The sequence below is a fragment of the Adiantum capillus-veneris genome, chromosome 26 (genome assembly GCF_014529385.1).
Source record: "Adiantum capillus-veneris isolate H3 chromosome 26, ASM1452938v2, whole genome shotgun sequence".
In the NCBI taxonomy this organism is placed as follows: Eukaryota; Viridiplantae; Streptophyta; class Polypodiopsida; order Polypodiales; family Pteridaceae; genus Adiantum; species Adiantum capillus-veneris.
The window spans coordinates 58,950,391-58,958,986 of NC_140956.1; positions in this window are offsets into that span (position 1 = coordinate 58,950,391).

The window sequence follows — 8,596 nt, forward strand, 5'->3', positions numbered from 1 at the left end:
CTTCAGTTGAGCCAGGTATTGCAAGCTTAAAGATGAACTGCATATAGAATTTCAAAAAGTCAATCCAAGTGATTATCCAGAAATCTGCACAAGCCAGCAAAACATACATTTGGTGCATATGCAATCAGGGTCATTGTACATGGATTACAGTGGTCAGATCTATAGTCGAGAACCAGAATTGCAAGATCCAACAGATCAACCAATAAAAGCTAGTCTAATTGGAGAACCAAGCCAAAGACGTACAAAGGTCAAGACGGAGCAATCTAAAGCTTGATACTTAGTGTTGTGAAAGAAGATGCTGACAACTTGGCAAGCATAGAAGCAGAAACTTCTCAGCTAGATTTTGACATGAAAGAGCCAAATGAAATACCACTAGTCATGGCGTATTGCTTTGATTGTGGACGAAAAGGTGGATATTTTTTTGAAGATTGTCTGACAAATCCAGACAACGAGGACATATCCACTGGTACATAGAAAATTGGAAATGTGAATCTCAATGTAAGTGCATCTAACTCATCACTTTTAATGTAATGATTCTGCATTACCATTAGAAGCACCACTAAAAGCACTGCAAGTTTAAAATCAGCATAAAGATGCACAAGCACCTGAAAAGCTTAAAGTTATATTTGAACAACAAATTCTTGCATGAATTCGGTCAAGATGTCCAGATATCACCGAATGTTGAAAAGACTGTTAGGTTCACAAATGATTTTGCATCCGCTTTCATAAGTGTGCAATCATTCATTTGAGCTTACTTTTACCTGAAGAAATATTTGTAGTAAGCTCACAAATGTAAAAATTCAAGTCGCCAGGGTGCAAAAAACACTTTTTGGCATACTCAGAGTCGGGGCTGCTGAGCCATAAAATGAGCAAAGCATTAGTCCCAAAGCTTTAAGTCATATTAAACTCTGTGTTAAGAGTCGTAGTTATTAGTCTTACGCTCAAGCTAGAAGAGTTGAGCATATCTAAGTCATGTCGTTCATGCTGGACGATATGAGCATAAGAGTCAAAGTCTATTAAGTTACAAATGGTGGAGTGTCGTAGAGTCCAACACTCACGCATAGTGCACATTAAGATGAGAGCACATATCCTCGTCAACAAGAACCATTCTTAAAGGAGTGCCAACTTGCAAAGCCATGTCATATGCTCTTATAGCTACACCATCCTTCTGAAGAACCCCTCAAAATCTTTCTTGCAACAACATATTGTTTCCCATGCATTTTTGTGTATGCACAAATAGGATGTCCCATCATTGGACATATGCATTAGAAACTCTTTTTTTCTTCCACATATGCACCTTGAGTGGACTACAACGGGAAAACCAATGTTCCATCATGCTACCCTTTCATATTTGCTACCTTTTTAATTTCATATCTATCAGGAAATAATCCCATGAGTACTATATTAATATTTCCAATGCTAATAAGTACCCCAATCATGCGCGTATCCCAAAGGTACTTTTTTCAAGTATTAGACCCTAATTTAGAACCTCGATATTAGACCCTAATTTAGAACCTCATCATTCTACTTCCCTTGCACATACTTTTCATAAATAAATAGAAGCCTCATCATTATGCTATTACAACAGACAAATGCAACATCATCTCTTACATCAGACCTATTTGGACCAATGAAGATGCTGTAGCAAATTGAACCTTGTCAACGAATTCAATGACAAATGAAGACATTCAGCCCATCAACAACCAATAAAAAACCTTCCACAACCTCCACAGACACTTTTTAACAGTGCCCGAGGACGGGCACTAAAATTGAAAGGGGAGAATGTTAACTGAGTCAACGTCAGTTAACAGAAGCTGCTAAAGATTGAAGACGTATGAATGCACATCGAAGATCAACAGAAAGAAGCAATAAAGATTGGAGTTACACATTTTCCATATTGTTCATGTATTGTAAATTCCCGATTTATTTCAAGCCATTGTAATAATTTAATGTGTTATGGGCTCAATGGGAGTTCTAAGCTGTAAAAGAACAGGTTAGTTATTGTTCTTAGGTAGTAGATTCAGTAAGTGGTGGAGTCCTAAAGGCCTTGGGTGTCCGGACATTGCATATTTTTACCCTAGGTATATAAGGCAGTGTGTAAAAGAAATTAGGGTTCTCAAGCTTATTTGTTGAGATCACTCTTTGGTGAGATCTCTTGAGGTGTGTGGCTGTGGATTCCTTGAGCTTCTCCTTGCTCATGTGACTTGGTTAACACTAATCAATGCTTAATTCTCTTTCACTATGTCTCTCTCATGTTTCTTGTGATTGCTAATGATGCTTTGATTAGCTAGATCGTAACTAATTAGTGGTTAATCCCTCTCTAATCTTGTGTGATTGCCCTCTTTTACTTGTGTGTGCATGTAGGTTTGATTGGAGTGTGGTGCTCAATAGATCTATGTGTGTGTGCTCGCGATAAGTGTGCTGCATGATAGGATTAGTATTGTGTGCGTCTTGCAATCGTTAGTGTGTGTGATTGGGTTGATTGGAGGTGAAGGAAAGTGGAGATTGCCCTTCATTGTGGCTTAGCTCCTTGATAGGCCAAGAAGCTCACCTCGTAGAGTCACCATTCGTGTTTCCATGATTAGCTCACTAATCATGTGAGTGTCTACATACCCTAACCAGGTAGATCATCCCTCCGGATTGATAATTTTGTTGGTCATGTGAGTGTTTACATGCCCTAGCCAGGTAGATCATCCCTCCGGATTGATAATTTTGTTGGTCATTGGAGCTATGCAACTATGGAACCCCCAACACTTGTCCCCGGCCTTAGTCCCAAGACCTCAAACACCTTGAAGGTGGAGAGAGCGATTAGGGAATGAGGGTAGGGAAGTGGAAGAAGAAGTAACTTACAAGAAAGAAAACATATCCTCACTTGTATTACTCTTGTAGATTAGCATAGCATAGTACCATAGTAATGGAGATGAAGAAGATGACAAGCTTGCAATTTGGAGCATGGCTCTTAGTTGGATTTGCATTCCATAGCCAAGAGTTGTTGATGTAGTCTCTCAACTTCTCAAGCTTGGAGAAGGAGATGGAGTTATTGCTCAACGCACCATGAGAATGAATGTGTGTGTGTGTGTGTGTGTGTGTGTGAGAGAGAGAGAGAGAGAGAGAGAGAGAGAGAGAGAGAGAGTGGTTAAGCTACCCCCCTCCTTTCTTGGACGATCCCTCTTCCTAGCTCAAGCTTGAAGTTGATTGACCTTCTGTAGACTAGCCAATCACATGCATTAGACATATCAAGCAACCATGGTAGAATTTGGACAAGTGTCCTCCTTTTCTTTTAGAAGAGAGGAAATGAAAAATGCTTAAACAATTAATAAAATAACTAAACTCTCATTGGACCCCTTGAGAGGTCAAAAAATAGGCTTTAGGCATTACATGAGGGAAGCATGTGTAGGTGCTTGACACGTGTCTTTTATTTGTTATTTTTATTTTTTTAAATATTATCATTCAGAATAAAAAATGATAGAATTTGGTATTAAGAATACGTTTAAAAAATTATCATTCATGAGCTATTAGATTCTATCTAAATCAATTTATACTTAAATAAAAAAAATATTACTTTGTTCGTGTTTAATTAAACCTTAGTTTGTTTAATAGGTTTAACCATTTTAATCCATTTAGACCTAAACACTTAGGTTAAAGTGTTAGGGTTGGGTCATTTTAATTAGTCTAGAACTTTTTGCTTAGGATTGGCTAGCTGCATATTATAGTTGGCTTAAACTTAGCGTTTGGCCATTTCAATTTTTTTAGGGCCATTTCACTCCGCTTAGAGCTAGCCGATTAGGGTTAGTAGCTTTTGGTTATATGGCCATGTTTGGACGGTTAGGGTAGGTTGTGCAAAGCCGCTTAGGGTTTGACTACTAATAGATTTTCGTATTCAAACGATTAGGATAGGTTGCGTAAAATCACTTAGGTTAGGCTGCTCTGAATCAGATTAGCGCAGTGTTTGAACATTTCAATTTGCTTAGGGCTAGTCGCTTAGGGTTAGCAGCTTAAAGTCAACGGCTTCTGGTTTGGTTGCTAATAGATGGCCATGTTTGGAATGTTAGGATAGGCTGTGTAAAGACCCCGGGGCGGTCACTTTTTAGAATGTGTATGCTATCACGTGAGTTAACAAGAGAGGATTATTAAAAGATCAAAATGTATACATACAGAGGGGGGTGGGAGTTTTTTAAATAGGCACGTAGTGTAAATATAGTATGTATATTGAGGTATTATTAATAACCTCTTGAACGCACGTGATATAGGAAGCTTTTGATAAGTGACTGCCCCGGGGTAAAGACGCATAGGTTTGGCCACTACAAATTGGGTTAGGATAGCGTTTGGCCATTTCAATTGTCTGCTTAGGGTCACGCTAGCCGCTAATTAGGGTTAGTAGCTTAGTGTTTGGCCGCTAATAGATGACAACGTTTAGATAGTTAAGATAGGTTGTGTAGAGCCACTTTGATTAGGCCACTCCAAATTGGATTAGGAAAACATTTAGCCATTTCAATTTTCATAGGGCTAGTCACTTAAGGTTAGAGATTTAGGATTAACAACTTTTGGTTTAGGGAAATCGTCTGCTTAGGGTCGCGCTAGCTGCTTAGGGTTAGCAGCTTATTGTTTGGTCACTAATAGATGGCAACGTTTAGACAGCTAAGGTAGGTTGTGTAAAGCCACTTTAATTAGGCCACTCCAAATCAGATTAGAAAAACATTTACTCATTTTAATCTGCTTAGGGCTAGTCACCTAGGGTTAGCGATTAAGGGTTAACAACTTTTGGTTTGTTCGCTAATAAATGGTTGTAGTTGGAGCGCTAGTATATGTTGTGTAAAGAAACTTAGATTTGGCCGCTCAAAATTGGATTAGTGTAGCGTTCGGCCATTTCATTTTGCTAAGGGCTAACTGCTTAGGGTTAGTGGTCACTGATCATTAGGGCCAAAAACAACTCAAAAAGGGTTGTGAAAGGAATTGGTTAACTTACTAATTAGCAGAGCCGTTTATGGTCAAATCGGCTCCAAATTTGGCCGTTTTGGTCATTTAAAGCATATCTACACAATCTAAAGTGTATCTAAGTACATATCTCTAAATATTAAAAAAGATATCGTTTTTTTCACATTCCTTTGCGGTTCACTTCGAAATTTGTTCTCATTTACTTCACTTGGCGGCAAATAGTTGTTTCCACTTTTGAATCACTCAATCTGTCTTTTTTTTCTCTGACCTTTCACGAGCTTTCTCTCTTCTTTTTTGATGCACCTTGTTTTGCTACTACGTAATCTCCATTATAATTTTTGTGTGTTCATTACTTGCAATGAGTAATATATCTTCCATTAGTGATAACCGCAAGTTTCACTTGAACATTAAGCTAACCCAAGAATATGCTACTACGCGGAGTGTCTATCAAAGACCAGTTACAACTGCAAATGAATCACAACAACTTCGCAACGAGGGAAAGAAAAACATTGATCTATGGACAGATGGGAGCTTGTATCCATCAGATCCTAGCACTGGAAGGTATCAATCTTTTTTCACACCTCATGATTTGATGAGATTTTTTGGATATGGGGTTGATGGCTTACTAGGATATAGTTCTAGGCTATCTCATCTACACATTGATCATACATATTACATTCAATATCTCAAAAGTACTTTGTCTTCAAATGCAGCAAGAATTTTAGAACTTGAAAACCAAAAGCGTCTCTAAAACAAGAAAATCATCAGCTTCAGACTTTAAAAGAAACTCCAATAGGATTAAGAGCATGAGTAAAATGAATGAGAGATGTAGTAAACTTAACAGAAAGTTTTGGACAAAGAAAAAAAAGATTAAAGATTACTAGAGAACATGTGACCAGCCTTTTAGGATTTGAATTGTCCAATGTTCAAGAAAGGGTTGAAACTTTTGAGACTTCCTAAAATCAAAATCAGAAGAAATTGGAATTTCAAAATTTACTGAAAGATATGGGTTTATTTGTCCAACCTTCTCAAATGCAAGAAGTTTGTGACACAGTGGGGGTGAGTAGAAAGGGTCGCAGAGCCATCTCTAAAACTTGGTTTCAGGTTCTAAAGTATTACAAGAGAAAAGATTTTGGGTTGCCTAGGCCTCACAATGTTGGGAAAGTAAGGATTCTATTAAATGAAGAAATACTCGAACATTTTGGAGAGTACTATCATATTGAAGGAACGACGCCATACAAAAAGCAAAAAAAAATCTTCTTTTGAGTATAATGTTTTTAATAACATTTGGATGAGTATAAAAAAATTTCAATCTGCTATGGTGAGATACTTGATTCCCCATACCACAAAACTCAATCAGAAATGGAGCTTTGGTGGATCAGAGTAGCTCAAATACTAGTAAAAAATCATGATACATTGAAATGGCTCTTTTTGGAGACCGATATCCCTTCTATTATACGTGACCAAAATGCAGGTTAACAACTCCGTGTAGATGGCATGGGTGACTTTATTGTAGAATGGCACTTGAGTGCCGACCTAAAAGCATTGAAGTGCATGTTCGGTGTATGTGGAGGTGCCATTGCATGGCAAGCATTGGAAAAAAAGGATGGCTTGCAGAATACGAGGTTGGAAAACCACCATCAAGAAATAGTGTGAACTTCATTGAGTACCCATTTTCTTCTATGATTTGGGAGCCAATTCTAACAATAGATTTGAAAAATGTACATATATGTACAATGCATACAGAGATTAGAATCTTGGACAAATTGCTTTGACTCCATCTTGATTACTCATATTCTATTAAGTCAAGTAAACTTGCAGATGAGTGCATAGAAAAATGCGAGGCTTTGCTCTCTCCAATTGGTTTTCATGGTGGTCAAGTGCATCTAAAAAAAGATCCTACTCTTTCAAAAGGAACGGGTGATGTTTTGCAAGATGTTTCAATGGGTGGAGCAAAAGCGAAAGCTTTTTGAGTAACCATGACAACAAACAAGTTGATCCTATGTGGAACTGCTGGAAGGATCTTTGTGTAATAACAATCAATGTCAAAAGTAGATCAAATATAGCCAACAAACGCATGGAAGTGTGGAAGAAGCTCGACAATTTTTTGAAAGTTTTGAGACAACAAGTTAGCTCTGCTACTTGTGAAGATGACTTTATAAGGACAATAAAGCTTTTAATAAACTATTATCACAGATGCTTGGGGAGAAAAAGGTAGCATATATTACTTGGGGAGTATTCAATTACTTTTTAAAGATAGTATTTTACTTGCATCTTATGAGTTCGACTAACCTTTTTTTAGCATATTTTGTACCTACATGGACCATATTTTGCAAAACAAGGACCCCTTGCAACATGGAATACTAAGGGAATGGAAAAATCTCACTATCAAGCAAGGACTTCTTTTTTCAAATGTACGAGAAAAGGAGGGGGACAAAGAAGGAGCAATGCACTAAAGGAATTATTCAATTGGTTCTATAGGAGGCAATTACAACGGATGAGATCAGACAACCATGCTACTCAACCATAAATGGAGATTAATGCTTCAATTATTCAATTGTACCGAGTCTTTCTAAAGAGATCCAAATTCAAAAAAGATATTTTTGTGCAAAAAATTATCAAATTTACATCAGCTTTTGATTCTTTTGGTATCTCTAGGCATGTCACCCCTATATCTCAAAAACGTTCTTCTTTTATAGCCCCCAAGAAGGTTGACATTTGTCTCCTCTGTTGTTGCTGCATAGCTAGAGTAGCATAGAAAGTATCTTGCTCTTGAGGCATTGAATCCTGCAACATATCCCAATATTCTAAGTGCTACAACTCTCTCAAGTAGCATGATCGAGGAATCCCTTCTTGAAGTGCCCTATATTGCTTTCCCTCTCGAGCCTTTATCTCTCCCAAGAAAATTTTCTTTGTGAAGGAGTTCAATCAGAAAAACAAGACATAATGAGTAAGTAAAACAAACTTAAAAAAAGGAAGATTTCATAAGGGAGATCAAGGTGAAACTAAATCTACCTTTTGCAACTCATCCTTGGCAATGACTTTTTCTTGAAGGAGATTGCATGATCCACTCATCTCTCTTATGTCAACGTCCTTTCCAATTTTCTTCAGCTTAAAGTCTCTGCCAAAAGATTGGATGCCATGCTCAACAAGTCTCTTCTCAAAATCCTCATCTTTGAGAGTAGGTTTCTCCTCTTCCACTCTTTTCATGCATAGAGCAAGTGCATCAGGAGCAAGAAGAAATAGTTTATTGGATGTTTGAAGATCAAGTGCCAAAAACTCCTCTTTTGACTCTTCTTTTGTGTCAATGAAATCTTTGGCCACCTCAAAAGCTTTAGAAATGGTTGCAATACAGTATTCCTCCCTCATATTAAGCAGACATTGGATATGATGGAGAGGGATATACTCTCTTCCATTGATATAAGAAGTAGAGAAGGTTTGGAACAGTAAGGGAGGCCTCAGACACCTCTACCTCCTCTCTGGGCTCATCAATGACAATACTAGCTCTAAATTGAGCCACATCAAAATTTGCACTCTCTTGCTCCTCAGCTGGCTGCAGCATCAATTTCCTCCTCTTCTAGAATTTCACTTTTCTCAAGTTGCAGAACTGTGGAAACATTTGTATTTGTTGACTCTTTGTCTGTATCTTTCACTTCATCAC